The sequence below is a fragment of the Panthera onca genome, chromosome A2 (genome assembly GCF_046562875.1).
Source record: "Panthera onca isolate mPanOnc1 chromosome A2, mPanOnc1 haplotype 2, whole genome shotgun sequence".
Lineage (NCBI taxonomy): Eukaryota > Metazoa > Chordata > Mammalia > Carnivora > Felidae > Panthera > Panthera onca.
The window spans coordinates 149389148-149405577 of NC_138340.1; the positions used below are offsets into that span (position 1 = coordinate 149389148).

General features: G+C 41.8%; 1 protein-coding gene and 1 long non-coding RNA gene across 2 annotated transcripts in view; one reads left to right on the plus strand and one right to left on the minus strand.

The window, feature by feature from the left end:
- EXOC4 (exocyst complex component 4) overlaps positions 1-16430 on the plus strand; it is a 750526-nt gene that overhangs the window by 641593 nt on the left and 92503 nt on the right. The window lies entirely within an intron of this gene.
- LOC132679896 (uncharacterized) lies at positions 2844-10686 on the minus strand. Its single transcript, XR_009610388.3, has 2 exons — positions 10417-10686; positions 2844-3239 (listed from the first exon to the last, which is right to left on the minus strand). It is a non-coding gene; the product is annotated as an uncharacterized LOC132679896 (long non-coding RNA).

Below are 16430 nucleotides of genomic sequence, written 5' to 3' on the forward strand. Positions count from 1 at the left end.
TAGTGCTGGGCCTGGACTTTCCTCCCGCCCCTCCCAGCTCCTCTTTGATCTCAAGTCCTACGGTTGGTTGCGTTTAAAACTCTAACATCTGTGCTCCCGAATCATTTCTAGTAAATCACGGCTCTCAGTCCACAGGGTTCCCCAGTGTTTCAGAGGTCATGGGATGTGTCTGAGAATGGACCTGCGTCTGAAAGTCGCCTCTGTGTACAAGTGCCCATCTGAGAAGCCAGAGTTGAATCTCAAAGAGATACCCTTTTTGTTCTTCAAAACTGTGAAAAGAGGACTCTGTTATTATTTAAAGACAGAACCAGTGGGGCGCCTGGGTGGCGCAGTCGGTTAAGCGTCCGACTTCAGCCAGGTCACGATCTCGCGGTCCGTGAGTTCGAGCCCCGCGTCAGGCTCTGGGCTGATGGCTCAGAGCCTGGAGCCTGTTTCCGATTCTGTGTCTCCCTCTGTCTCTGCCCCTCCCCCGTTCATGCTCTGTCTCTCTCTGTCCCAAAAATAAATAAACGTTGAAACAAAAAAAAAATTAAAAAAAAAAAAAAAAAAAAAAAAAAAAAAGACAGAACCAGAAACAATTCCCTTCTTGTCAATCAGCTGGTCATCTGTAGAGTTCATGGTCCTGTCTGCATACTGATTAGGAAGCAGTACCCGACCTCCCTCAGCTCAGAGGTGATTATCAATTGTGAAGCTATAGAAGGCCAGTGCTGTGGGCATTTCAGTGTAATTATGGAGCTCTGAGTATCTCTCCATAAAGAATTATGTGGCTGTTTCTTTGAAAATGCCAACATTTGTATCCATAAGGGAAATATTTTATTAAAATATGGTAATATCATGGAGACTTAAGTATGGTGGCTGGGAGCTTCCAGCTGAATGATTGTATCTTCAAGCAAAACTCCAAAGTGGAAACCGGAAGAAGAAATAAAATTGAAAATCTTTGGGAAAAGGAGGAGGCCGGAAGAAGTTGGAAAACAAGGGAGGGCTCTAAAATGGCCTCCCGAAATGACAGAGCCAGACAGAGAAGAATAGTGGAAACGCAGGATTACCTGAGCCCCCACCCGAGCTGAGGTGAGGAGTAGCTGTTAGGGCAACAGGACTTGAGCGAAACAAAACCTAAGGGGACTGATTTGGCTGCCAAATAGGAAACCTCTTCTAATGAGAATCGAGTGAAAGATTGTACCTGAAGGCACTGATTGTACTATTCAATCTGAGCTCTTATCTAGAAAAGCCCTGAGATAGTTGGGTGCTTTAAAACTTGAGATAAGCCCACTAACCATGACTTAATGAACTCCTCACTAGAAAAAGAGTATGTCTCTTAATTTCTTCACCCTTGAAACTGAGTTTAGGTATGCTGCAGAGTTGAGTGGGTAGGAGAGACGAATCCTGACAGGAAAAACAAAGAGAATAGAGGGCTGGCCCAGATTTAATGGAAGAAATCACCATCTGTGGAGATTGAATTTAGAAAAATGTTCTAAATGTAAACTGGATATGCTTTTTCAGACAGCTTACTTATTAATCAATAGTGCATAAGGACCCTTTCCAGACTGCCAGCCCCAGTAAAGCGTAGCAACGGGGCGCTATGTGCGAATCTTGTGTGCATGCGACAGTCCCAAAGGGCATCACGATGACGGGAATGGACTCAACATTTAGATTGCATTTCACACTTTCAAGGTCCTTTGTAACCATTAATTCTTAATCCCTTATCCCTGCCTGAAGCTTTGACGGGCCAGTCTTCATTCTCTCAGTTTCACAAAGCATGATCGTGAAACAGAAGTTTGACCATTGGCCCGAGGTCAAATGGGACGGTGACAAAATCTAGACTAAAGCCTGACTGTTGTCAGAGTGCAGACGACGGTGCCTAGAAAAACAATACAATCACCTGCTACTGCTGTGCCTCAGAACGCCAAGCCGGCGTGCCTCTGTTTCCCCGCAGAGATAGTGCTCTTCTTCGACTGTCTCCCAAAATTACAGCAAGATGGGTGTGATGCCGCCTCCTGGTGTGAATGGCATTGAGTGTGCTTTAAAAGGGGACATGGGGATAAATGATCCTGACATTTCACCCATTTTAAGAAGGTGAAGCTTAAAAGCTGTACCCCTACCACCCCCGACAAGGATCTGTCCTGGAGCCAAATTTTGTAGTCATGGATTTAGGGAAAGGTTCTCTTTTACTTTATTGTCCTGAATTCAGTACTATAGCTTATATCCAGTATTAGAAATCATACAAGAAAAATGTAAAAGACCTCTTTCTTCACAGGAGATGGAGGGACATGCCAGGTGCAGGGCCCTAAGACACAGTGTTGTTTATTAACAGCAGTTAATTCTGCACACTAACATCTTTGAGCTCTGGTCATTGAATCCCGGGTGGATTTGACTGTGGTCCCTAACTAACAACTTAATCCAATTGTTATGAAAGGAAGCATAATGAGGACTTTTCTATAAGAGTGATGAAGAACCCAAGTGTCTTTCTGGAAACCGAGAATATCTGATCAGATTCTTCAAGGAAGCAAAACTCCTGTAAATGTCAGAAAGATGTCACATGCCGGAAAACCCCTTTGGTCAAATTCATCTGAAGAAGGTACTGTTTGTAGGTGACTTTTCAGCACGTCTGTCAAAAGCTTCTTGCTACAGATAAAAATTCAATAACCTTTCACTGTGGATGTGCCACAATTATCACTCATTTAAAAACAGTCCCTCTAATAGAGTATTTTATCATGCTGGACAGTCTCTGCGTTGTTCATTATTTAGTGTTTGCTAAGCTGATGGCACTTCCACAGTGCTTTTCTTATCTCTCCTTCTTCAGAATTGGATTTTATATTTCCGAACCAGTCAGATATGACAAGTCATTTTCTTCCCTCTTGTCTTCTAAGAAACGCAAACTTGATTTTTTTTTTTTTTTGACAATCAGCACTTAAAGATTAAAGTTATTGGAAATGTCTGTATTAACTGGCGTTGGGACGTTGTACTGGAGAACTACTGATTTTAATTGCCATTGAGGGTTTCCCCCCGTCTTTTTTCTTCTTTTTATTTTCCAGTATGTGTGTGTTCTAGATCTCTTTGGAGCCTCATTCTTCTAAAACACACAGCGCATGGCAAAGGTGAGGTATTATGAAGCCTGATGTTGTTAGAAGACAAGACGAGGTATTATCGGAATTATTATATTATAGAACCTCGGTAAAGGTGATGATAAGCTATGTAAGTGGGTCTCTGTATATAAAGATTGTCTTTATGTGAGAAACTTCCTGAAAGAAAAAATGATAAAGTCATTAGCCTAATACCTGGGGGAGAAGTGCCAGTTCAAACAATATCGCTTTCTATATATAGCTCATTATTGAGAATCTTAACATTCTAAGTCTGAAAAACATTCAGTTCTCTGTGGTTCTTAGTGAATTCTTTCTAAAAGAAGTGTATACTTTCTCCAGGCTTTGGAACTGATCTGTAGCACACAGTTTTAGGTGTTTACCTTTTAGTCCAGGTTTTATCTTGGACACTGTCATGTAGTTGTGCTCTTTTCTAAATAAGACTGGGACTGTTCTCTTGATAGTGAGGAATCCCTGGGAGCTTTAGGTGAGACAGCCTAAACAAAGGATCAGAATACGGTGGCCCCATATCCGCTTCCTTCATTGGAAACTCTGGGGGTCCCCTGACAACCTGTCCATTTCCTCTAAGAGAGTCTCTTGCAACAATTTTTACGGCAATATAAAACTTCACTCGAGAACTGTGATGACAGTTGGCCTTTTATGCTACAGTCTTTAAACAGTGATACCAGGGTACGGAGAAAGCACAGAGAGAAATTCTTACCACAATATTAATGTTAATATTTATGGATTATTATTGTAAGCACCAAAGCAGAAATAGCATCAGTCTTTCTTCATACAGGAATTAGAAAGGCCATCCTTCCGGGCTGGCTTTATGAAGAAAAATATTTGCTCAGACTTTATGCAGAGAAAGGAGATGTTCCGAACTTCTGTCATGTCTGCTACTAAAAGAGGGAGTGTGAGGAAAACTCCTTCGTGTTATTTGTTTAAAGGTACCACAGCCCAATTACCACATTTGCTCAAGCCAGCCGCCTTGGGACTTTTCACAGAAATCTTGGAAGTGTGCTAGAGAAACGCCCCCACAAAAGACTCTTGCATATGCTGCTGTATCTGCCTCGTTCCACGAAGCGGAGCATGGGTCACCGAGGGACAGATGGCTGCCCCACACACCCCCCAGTGGCCGGAAACTCCTCCCACAAACAAGCGGGGAGAGGTGCTTTTCTTCAACACTATCCCCAGGCTACCCATGGAATACTGAGGCAAGACCTACATCGAATGTTATGCTCCTGCCTCATTTCTGTTCTTTAGTCCCCGCATGACTCAGCAGACAAGCATGGGCTTGGCCTGGGACAAGGCACTTTTAATATCATCCATGCAATTGTCTATATTATACATTTCTCATAGGATCAAGTTCAACTAAGGTATACCCGATATCTGACGTACTGCCTCGCAAAAAGTGATCTCTTGGTAAAAGGCAGGTTTTTCTCCCTTCTGCCGCTTCTTCTCTTTAAAGCCTGTTTCCCCATTCTTAGTCATCTTGAGGATATTTTATTTCCGACTCTTCCATTTTGCTGCCAATATTTGCCCATAGTGGTACCCAATGTGAGATGCCCAGGTCTGTGTCCGGTTGTCTCCCCCTTCCCCTGTCCTACCTGTTGATGGCTGGGCCATTCCGCCTGATAATTTAATGTCACTGTCAAGGGACCTGTGACGTGTTGCACTTTGAAATTCGACTTTCGCCATTTATGTTTCACAGCCTTCCAGAAGTCACGTGGTCGTGGAACTCAGGCATAGGACAAGGGTGTATTTATTCAGGGTCACAGTGAGCAAAACTTCAGGTTAAACCTCAGCTCTCATTAAGTGACTTCTCAAGCGTGCAGTTGAGTGTGTCAGGGTGGGAGGGGGAGGTGGGGGGGGGGGGCATGGAAATGAAGAAGCTGCCGCATGGTGGTTTTAGTAAAAAACAGGAAGAAAAAGAACAGACCATCCAGCCCCAGAGCCCTTTTAGCATCGAGGGTTTCTGTCTATGCTCAGCTCCGTTCTCTTTCTCATTAGGGATTAACTTACATGTTTCATTGAGTTGATTGTTCATATAATTTGTTGTGTTTTGTTTTGTTTTCGGTTAGACGTCTTATAAATTGTTTTATTTTTTAATATTTATTTTAAAAGTTTATTTATTCATTTTGAGAGAGAGAAAGTGCAAGCAGGGAAGGGGCAGAGAAAGGGAGAGAGAGAATGCAAGCTGGTAGCACAGGGCCGGATGCAGTCCTCAAACCCATGAACGGTGAGATCATGACCTGAGCTGAGATCAAGAGTCAGACGCTTAACCGACTGAGCCACCCAGGTGGCCCTAAATTGTTTTATTTCTTTTTTTGTTAACTTTGGGACCCCAAACAATCTTTTCTTTTTAATGTTTATCTAGTTTTGAGAGAGAGAGAGAGCAGGGCAGGGACAGAGAGAGAGGGAAAAAGAGATCTGAAGCAGGCTTCCCACTGACAGCAGAGAGCCACGAGATCATGACCTGAGCTAAAGTCAGATGCTTAACCAACTGAGCCACCCAAGCACCCCTAAATTGTTTTATTTCTTAAAAGCAGAGTAAGTATAGACTGTTAAATGTCCGAGTAGTCCTGAATTTCCCTGGGAAGGCGTACTAGATACTGACATTTCATCGATGCCACATACAGAGGAATTTTTTACATAAATAAATATATATGTATGCATTAATTTAAAACATCTATCATAACTTTAAAGTACTACATTTTTATTAACTATAGGCTTTAGTCCTCAATAAAATCCTGATGGCAAAGTATAATTTAGTCTAAAAGAATAAGGAATTCAAGCCATTCTGGTCTTTCGATTATGAAGTGCAGAGTCTTAAGTGCTAATATGGTATTTTCTGCATCCGCTATTTGGGTATCTGATTGTTCGTTGATTTTCTTTGTATACCAGTGTCTCGCTAAGGATGGCTTAGGGTTTCACATATATCATGAAATGACAAGAAGGCTTCATTATCACATAGCTTCTTTTAGTTTCCCCAGAACCATTTGAAACATCTAAACAGTTGAAGAGTGCATCCCGGTAATATACTGAGAAACAAGAATAGTGAAAATAGCTATTTAGCTTGAATTCATTAGGGGTCAATTACCCATGTTGCAATTCACTTAATTTCCCACTTTCCACACTGAATTAGTTACGTGAATTAGTTAACAACCCAGCCACCACCACCATATCAGCTAGCACTAACACTGCTTTCCCTCATCGGCGCTCCACACTGGCTTGGGTTGTAAACCACAGCACCAGGTGGAAACCATAGCCAACCTGGGTGTGCTGCACGGGGCCTAGGGAGTTCTTCGTGCTGATACGGAAGTGAACGAGGCCAGTGTAATTATCAGTATCAATAATAGAACCAGCGGAAGGCATAACTCCTTGAACGCAGCAGGCACTCAGTAAATATTTCATCAAATTAAATTAAATTAACAAAGTGCTTACAATAAGAGCCTGGAATCTGCTACCTTTCCATTTGCTGAACCAGCTGGTAAAACCGTGTCTGCAAATGAGCCAACCCTTTTTCTTATTTCTGTAGATACTACCATTCCCTTTCTTCTTTCCTCTCGTTTCAAGCACCAATAATAACAGTTACCTTATAGAGCACAGGAAGATTCCCTCCAAGTCATCTATTTATCTCCATGAAGAATTTCTCCTAACGTTGAACAGTATAATTACCTTTGGATCTTCACAGTATTTTTAGCTTCCAATGTCCTTATTTAAAGCAATATATTTAATTACATACCTATTTTATCCCTTGCCAAATGTGGATTTTACTTACTGAAAATGTTCCTTCTGACCTTCTACTTTGACTTGTAGACTTCTACTTTGACTACTTCCTTTCCTTAATCCTTCCTTCGGTGCTGGTTTGGGCCCAGATATTCAGTCACCAACTAATGAGCGTGTTGTGATCTAAAAGTTCTTTTTAAAAACTCTGAATGCATTTCCTCCATAGAAACATTGTTCTTTCTGGCTGTGGGATACGCGACATGATATTTAATTTCTAGAAGTCTCGATTTTCTCATCTGTAAGTTAGGTATAATGTTAATGCCTCTTTTTGATACTTGCCCTAAAAATCCACTGATTTTACTTCCTAAATATTTCTACATCTGTCGTTTCTTCTTCATCCCTACTGTCGATGCCCTACTTCATACCTTCATTGTTTCTCGCCTGAATCATCTCAGTAGCCTCCTAGTGATTAGCCTGCTTCCATTTTTCTTCTCCTCTTACAATACAACTGCTGTGCCAAAGTGATCTATCTAAATGCAAATCTGACCGTACAACTTGTTACAGTGGCCTGTCATCATCCGGTGGGCAAGATCCAGGATCTTTAACATGACTTAGAAGGTTCTTCACAATGTTCTTCACAATCTGTATCTCTGGGGTTTTTTTTAAAATTTTTCAACATTTATATATTTTTGAGAGCAAGCATGAGCAGGGGAGGGGCAGACAGGGAGACACAGATTCCAAAGCAGCCTCCAGGCTCTGAGCTGTCAGGACTGAGCCCATCGCGGGGCTCGAACCCACAAACTGTGAGATCATGACCTGAGCCGAAGTTGGACGCTTAACCAACTAAGCCACCCAGGCACCCCTCTAGATCTCTGTTTTTAAGGGCACTGAACTGCCCTTAGTTCTCCTACAATGCCCTGCCATTTCTCACCCCCTTACCTTTATTCAAGCTGTCTCTTCTGAGCCTAATGCCCATTCTGCTACCTTTTCTCATTCTCCTTCACCCATTCCTCCTTTAAAATGTAACTTAAGCATCAGCACTTCCAAGAAACTTTTTTTGGACCCTTTCAGGCTGAATTAAGTAATCTTCATCTGAGCATTTTACATACTGTATTGTGCCGTTTATCTCTTTCTATATCTGCCTTGCCAACCAGACTGTAACCACTTGGAAAGTATGCACTTGGTCTCTTTCCTGTTTACACCAAGTAGTATGGTACCTAGTACATAGAAGGGGCTGAAAAATGTGGATCGTAGCAATTAGCATAAATGACAAACAAATTGACCCTAACCTCCATTGATACTATTATTTCCAGTGGGGAAATATGTATCTCTGTCTAGATGACTCCAAGAACACAGTCCCCTATGCAGCATCTCAGAGAGAACTTTCCTTCCCACCTCCTACCCCTACAACCCTAATGCATCCCTAGTTGTTATTTCTAACAGCTGTTACTTACCATGAGAGTACATCTGAAATAATGTGATATGGACTATAGTTAATGCTGTAGTATAAACAAGAATAGCCTCTCTTTACAAGGGCAAGATTGTGGCATAGACCTAAGAAACATTTTTGAAAGCCAATGAAGAAAGCCTGTCTGAAGTTGAGCTAAAGGAGAAGCTATGAGCCGAGTTAAAATCCTCCTCAAAAAAATAATTCTGCATTCACTCCAGTAGATTAAGTTGTTGATTGAGGCCCCCCAATTTTTTGACCATAGAGCAGCGGTTTCCATACAGTTCAGAGGGGTCCTGAGCCAGCATAGTCCTAGGCTTTCCACTTTCTTTTTTTTTAATTTTTTTTTAATGTTTTTTTATTTTTGAGAGAGACAGAGACAGAATGTGAGTGGGTTGGGGCAGAGAGAGAGAGCGAGACACAGAAGCAGAAGCAGGCTCCAGGCTCTGAGCTGTCACCACAGAGCCCAACGCGGGGCTCGAACTCACGAGCTATGAGATCATGACCTGAGCCGAAGTTGGATGCTCAACCAACTGAGCCACCCAGGCGCCCTCCACTTTCTACTTTAGCCAGAGCACCTTCTGAACTTTATGCCAATAACTGGAGATTAGGTGTTGAATTCAACTCATAGTCTTAGCTATGAATCGTTCATGTCCACAAAGTCAGAGGCCATGAAGAATCAATAAAAGCTGCCACCTCCATCTTTTATGTGGTTCCTAGCAGATTTCTTCTTAAGACATTGGGGTAGGAAGGATAACAGTGATCATCTGTGATGCCTGAAGCCTACCTGTTTCTTACATTGCTTTGACATGCCCAGGCATGTAGTTTGCCAAGGAAGACACTGGCATAGAATTTAGGAAGGATATGGGGCGCCTGGGTGGCCCAGTCAGTTAAGCATCTGACTCTTGATATTGGCCTAGGTTATGATCTCACAGTTGGTGAGATATTTTCGGGCTCTGTGCCAACAGTGCGGAGCCTGCTTGGAATTCTCTCTCCCTCTCTCTCTGCCCCTCCCACATGCATACACTCTCTCACGATAAATAAGTAAACATTAAAAAACCAGAATTTAGGAGGGATATTCAGCAAATGTGATGGATCTATAGATTGGGAGAAGTGGAAGAACACCATTTCAAGTAAAATACACCCAGGTCCAGCCACATGGTAATATAACTATAAAGTTAATAAGGATAAGCGATTGTCACTTAGTATGAACCTTAAATAATTATAAAAATAAAAATGTGGTGGGTGAACATACGCTTTTATCTGTGCTGCCTCCAGTAACCCCACTGAAACCAAACAAAAGGGAATTTTAAAGGTATAAATCCACAGAAACAAAAACTACCAGAAAAGAGAAAATCCAGGAAGGCTAATATCTGAACCAGTAGTGAGTAGATCAAAAAGCTATCCAACTTATATTTAAAAAAAAAAAATTGGGGGCGCCTGGGTGGCTCAGTCGGTTAAGCGGCCGACTTCAGCCCAGGTCGTGATCTCGCGGTCCGTGAGTTTGAGCCCCGCGTCGGGCTCTGTGCTGACTGCTCAGAGCCTGGAGCCTGTTTCAGATTCTGTGTCTCCCTTGACCCTCCCCGTTCATGCTCTGTCTCTCCCTGTCTCAAAAATAAATAAAATGTTTAAAAAAATTAAAAAAATAAAATAAAATAAAATTAAATTAAATTAAATTAAATTAAATTAAATTAAATTAAATTAAAAAATTGGCATAGCTAACTACCTCTGAAAGAGTGAATGAAGGTGGGGCTCAAAACAGGAAGACTTGTTGAAAGCTGTCGGTGAGACATTCACTCTCAGATTTTCTCCCATACTTCCCATAGCTATGGCATTGCTCCTATCAAATCATAACAGATTATTGGAGTTTCGTTCTCTAAAAATGGTAAAACAGAGATTCCTTGGACTGTGGACAGAAGTCATAGTTGAGTGTGGGACTATCATACTGAAATTAGGGCGGCTAATTCAGAGTTCATGTTAATGACAGTTGAGACCTGCCTTCTTTCCCCAATTGGCTGGCAGCCAGGTATATGGCTTCAGACAAGAGACCAGAAAGTCTTTGAAGACTCTGAGCAGCCCAAGAGAAGAAAAACGAAAACAAAACCCAAAGACACTGACATCTGTGTTTCCCCAGTGAAAGAGACCAAGCAGCTCACCTACCATGATGACCACAGTCTACAAACTCCCATATCCACAGACACAAACTTCAGTCAGCCTCACTTCAATATGATCGGACAGCCAAGGACAGTAGACATTTGAGGAAACCAGATAATATGAAACACAGAGACCAAAATAAACAGAAACATGACTCAGAGGAAACAAGGACTATCCAGAAAAAAAAAATGCACTTTAAAAACACCCCTATATTTAATATCCTTAGAAGAAGGAAGAGAAGATACTGCACCCATGATAAGAATAGTATCGCATATGAGAGGAACATTGAGGGAACGGAAAATAACTCTTAGAAATAAAAATAAGTGAAAATAGGCAAACATAAAAATAAAAAGGATCCCAGGAGCAGTCCAGCATGTCCAATAACTGAATAATAGGGCCAAAGAGAAAGGAGAGAAATAAAGGAAAGAGAAACATCAGAGAAAAATGAAGAAAACCTCCCGAAGCAAAAAATACATCAATTTTCAAATTGGAAGAGACCAGAGTACCCAGCATAACAGATGAAAACAGAGCTAGAGTCCTCCTACCAAAGCAATCATCACAAAATTGCAGAACCCACAGGATAAAGAGAAAACCCTACACTGTCCAGGAAAAAAAGAAGTATGGGTGTGGGGGGGGGGAGGGGTGGGTAATAGAAAAAAATCAAGAAGCAGAAAAGCAATGACTCCTTAGAAGTAACACTGGAAGCTAGAAGACAGTAGAAAAATAATACCTTTTAAATTCTAAGAAAAACCATTTCCAATCTAGAATCATATACCTAACCAAACTGTCAGTTCAGTTGGAAGGAAAAACAAAAACATTTCAGGCATATCTAAGATCTCAAAAACCATATTTTCCATGCAGTCTTCTTCAGAATCTACCAAACTGAAAGAGTTGACATAAAAATAGGAAGGCATGGTGAGAAGAAATGGAAATCATAACACAGAGAAAGAACCCCAAAATGGTAATGACAAGAGATGCCAAGAGGGCAGCAATGCACCAAGCATAGGGAATAACTGGCCCAGAGATGAGGGATTCCCAAGGTCTCAGGAGAAGTCTGTGCAGGAAGATGATACTGAGAGAATACCCAGTGTGTTTGAATTTATGGAGAGAAGAACTGTTCAATCGGGGAAGTGTTCAAGGTTAAATGATCCCTGAGTACATAAAAAACTAAGCAAACAAATAAATAACAAGGATGTTGTTAGCACCAGAGACATCAAACTTGTGGTGCTAGGGGGAAAAACTAGGGAAGACCACATGGCCTTAGATGTCAGTGGCACTTAGAGTAACGTAAACACCACATACCTATCTCACCAAAATGAAGAAGCAGGTGTAGCACGAAAGCAGTGGGAAGAGTGAGCATCAGTGGAGGGAGCCAAGTCCTCATCTTGCCTAGTGGGAGGGCAACAAACACCAAGAACTGGAAAGTCAAAGAGTAGAGAAATGGACAAGTTCATTAACCATAGAGGGGTAAGAACCGTGCAAATCAACCAAAAGAGTTAAACGTGGTGCCCCTAGCAAAAAAACTTATAAAAATGACCCTTTATGGACATCGTTAGCTTTGATTAAAATTAAAAAATGAACTGAGAAGTGATTATGTAGCTGAAATCCTCCCTGGGTCTTCACTTTTAAGTTTATGATCAATTGTAATGAATAATTTATACTACTGCATGAAAACGTTAGGTAGACCCAGTCAAGGAAGAGCCTATTTTCCATAAAGATCCAGTCTGTCTTCTGGAGATCCAGGAACTAGAGAAAAACAGACCTTCCAAATGTCAGGTGAAATCTGGACTTTTACAGTTTCTCCTGTGAAAGTGATGACAAGAGTAACTATCATCTGCCTTCATTCGTAGTACTGACCACCAAACCCAGATCACACCAGAATAATTTATTTGCTTATGTTTGAGTGAGATAATAAGAACTCTGCTATCTCGTCTTTAATAAGATCTCAGGTGGCTTCTCTATATTCTGCCTTGCTTATGGACACGCTGTCTTAATCAAGATGTTTTCTCATTTCATAAGGACTATCAGATAGCTACAACCAACTGGATGCCTAACAGAACGGACAGAAGTGGATTCTGTTTCTCAGCTATTTCCACAAGAAACAGCAGAACCCCGATAATTTACATTTTAGGTGTAATGAAAATTTTAAGCCGTTATATTAGATATGTATGTATAATACACAGAAAAATTGGTAAAATAATTCAAGTATGTTTAATATTGGAGATATAACATTATCCCCCCCATTAGTAAGAATATAAACAATTCACTATTATGCTGTTTCCACAAGCTATCTGACAGTTTTTGAGACAAATCTCCCTAGGAGTATAATGATCACACTGGAAGATTTAAGTTGCCTTAAATCTCTACCAACAGATTAACAAGAAAGATACTGTGCTGTTACAATACAATATTCTGGCCATTAACAAACAGATGTTTATGGATATATGATCAGAACTTAGAACCTACTTCTTTATGTCAAAACATAAAGCTATTAATGGGGCGCCTGGGTGGCTCAGTTGGTTGAGCGACTGACTTCTGCTCAGGTCACCATCTCACGGTTTGTGAGTTCGAGCCCTGCATCGGGCTCTGTGCTCACAGCTCAGAGCCTGGAGCCTGCTTCTGTGCTTCTGTGTCTCCCTCTCTCTGACCCTCTCCCGTTCATGCTCGCTCGCTCTCTCGCTCTCTCTCATAAATAAATAAATAAATAAATAAATAAATAAATAAATAAAGCTGTTAGCAAAACATTTCATCATAGGATTATAAAATAACACAAGTTCCAAGATTGACAGGACCTTAGTCACTAGTCAGCTCCAGTAATGAGCACTGCCATTTATTGAGAACTTACTAGGCATATGACACTACACAGGTTTTAGAATATTCTCCCTAATTGTTAGAACGCTATGAGGGTAAGTGTGGTAGGCAGAATGTAGCCTCCAGAAGGTGTTGACTTCTTAATCCCCAGAACCTGCAAAAATGTTCAGGAAAGGGGGATTAAAATTGCTACTCAGTTTAGTTTGTAGTAGGGAAATGATCCTGGATAATCCAGGTTGGCTCAGTGTCACAAGGGTCCTTAAAATTGGAAGAGGAGCGGTGCCTGGGTGGCACAGTCAGTTCAGCGTCTGACTCTTGATCTCAGCTCAGGTCATGATCTCACAGTACACGAGTTCAAGCCCCGCATCGGGCTGTGCACCAATGGCGCGGAGCCTGCTTGGGGTTCTGTCTCTCCTCTCTGCTCTTCCTCCACTTGTGCTTGTTCTTTCTCAAAGTAAGTAAATAAACTTAAAAATTTTTGGGGGCGCCTGGGTGGCTCGGTTGGTTAAGCGTCCGACTTCGGCTCAGGTCATGATCTCGCGGTCGGTGAGTTCAAGCCCCGCGTCGGGCTCTGTGCTGACAGCTCAGAGCCTGGAGCCTGCTTTCCGATTCTGTGTCTCCCTCTCTCTGTGACCCTCCCCCATTCATGCTCTGTCTCTCTCTGTCTCAAAAATAAATAAACCTTAAAAAAAAAAAATTAAAAAAAAATTTTTTTTTTAAACAGTGGAAGGGGCGACAGATGAGAGGTCAGACTTATGCCCTGTGAGGACCCGGCCCTCCTTTGCTGACTTTAAAGATGGAGGAAAGGGCCACAAGCCACAGAATGTGGACAGCTTCTAGAAGCTAGCACAGACCAGGAAATTAATTCACCCCAGAGCCTCAAATATCTCAATTTTAGCCCAATGAGACCCATGTCAGACTGCTGATCTTCAGAACTATAAGATAATAAACTTGTGTTGTTTTAAACTATGACATCTGTAGTAATTTGTCAAAGCAGCAATAGGAAAGTAATACAATAAGCATTATCATCTCAATTTTTCAATGACAAAAGTCAGGTTGAAAAGATTGAGAAACTTCCATAAAATCATGTAGGTAGTAAGTGGCAAGGCTGGGACTAGAACCCAGGGCAGTGTGAGTCCCAAACCTGAGTTCAGCCTGCAGTAAATAGCTGGCATTGATTGAACACCAACCAGATAGGAGGCAGTTTATAGACAAGAAAACTAAAAGCCAAATGTCTAACTCTACCGAGGTCACGCATCAACATGGTGCCGCAAATGGGTTCGGAACCCAGGTTCCATCCTACCCTCTCTAGGGCTTTGTCTTGAAGAACGTACGTCATGTCAAAATACAAGTGGAAAGGTCACATGGGGCAGAGATACTAAATAACAGCTGTGGAGAGCAAGGGATGCATTTGCTGTCTACTTCTTGTTAGGGCCGTTCGGTTTCCTGAAAAAGTTTACACTGACCCCAAATCCTTTCAGTCACTTGGAACTTTGCAGCTCCCAGGTAGCCGGTCTGTGTTTCAGTCGTTAGTTCCATTAGCATATCTTTCACCTTCGAGGAAGCTTCTCATTAGGTGAAATGAGTGAAAAGCTTATCCCCCGTGGCGACACAGCTCTAGCCAGGGCAGGGATGCAGCGCCCTTGGCCCTCCCTTGACCCTGGCGTTCCCTGGCACAGACTCTCCAGGGAAAGGATCCAAGACGTTTAAAGGGCTATGCTCTTATTTTCTGTTACTTTTATACACAATCTAAATCTTAACACACAAACAACACTTATGCAAGTTAAACAGATTTAAATTTAAGCAAAATTGAGTGCCACCACATGTGCTTATGCCAGATCTATATAATTCTTTGGAGGTTTCTGGAAACATGAACCGAGCCATTTATGCTTCATAGGAACAGATTATATCATTTGAAATCCTCAATAAAAATGCAGTCTCATATTCTACAGATGGGTGTCATTTAATTAAAATATGTATTTAAAATGCAAAGGGCTACATTAATTCTTCACTGTGGCTGAGATTTTAATTGCACTTGAGTTAGGAAATTCTGAGTTAATGTTCCCCTGGCATCTCTCATCCAGCCTCTTAGAACAGATGTATTGTGATCTGAGGAGGATTTCAATATGTTTTCACATGCTGTCCATGTAGGGATGGCTCTGAGATGTTAGGGTGGCAGGCATTATAAAAACAAGGAGACGGCTCCCAGGGGAAGGAGCCCAGCAGCCCGTGGCTGCTCGCTCCCCTGCATTCATACCTCATCTGCCTCTTCTACACCAGCTATCACAGGAAGGTTGGCCTGGGGCTCGCATTTTTGGTGGGGGACCGACTTCCGTATTTAAAGGGCTCAGAACTTTGAAAAGCTCAGGCATTTTTTTGAGAACCAATTCCACGAATGTCATTTAATTTTTTTTTTTTTTAGTGTTTATTTTTGAGACAGAGACAGAGCATGAGCAGGTGAGGGGCAGAGAAAGAGGGAGACACAGAATCCGAAGCAGGCTCCAGGCTCTGAGTTGTCAGCACAGAGCCTGACGCGGGGCTCGAACTCACGGACCGTGAGATCATGACCTGAGCTGAAGTCGGATGCTTAACTGACTGAGCCACCGAGGCACACCAGAATGTCATTTAGTTTTAGAGGACATTTTAAGAGTATACTGTGAGTGTTTAATAAATGCTAATTGAGCAATAAGAAAACCATTAGCCTCACTTAAGTACTGTTGTGATACAGTAAACTACAAAATACATTCCACAGCAGAACACAGGAATTTTGCACTCTTAGGAACTAAGAACTTAGTTGCAAAGACAGTCCAGGGGCCAAGAAATGCCAGAGCTCGGGAGTGTTTTCTGACAAGTAAGAGTGGGAAAAAAAGGGACAAATAATAAATGTTGTGGGCACAAAACTGTGGGATAATAACTGTCAAGGATTTGGGAAACTGGTTTTATATTTAAATTATTAGAGAGGAATCCATGACACTAAAGCATCAAAATAGAACTCCCATGAAAGGAAAGAGGAGAATGAAATTGACACAAAGCAAGAGAAGTCATGTGTCCATTCATTCTGGTATTTCACTCATTCAACCCGCTCTGTGCCCAGGACTGAGTTAAGCATGGCGATTCAGTGGTGAACAGAAGATACAAGGTCCAGTCGTTTGAGGCCTTATAGCCTAGTGGGGCATCACCTACATAGGACATGAATACAGACACACGGT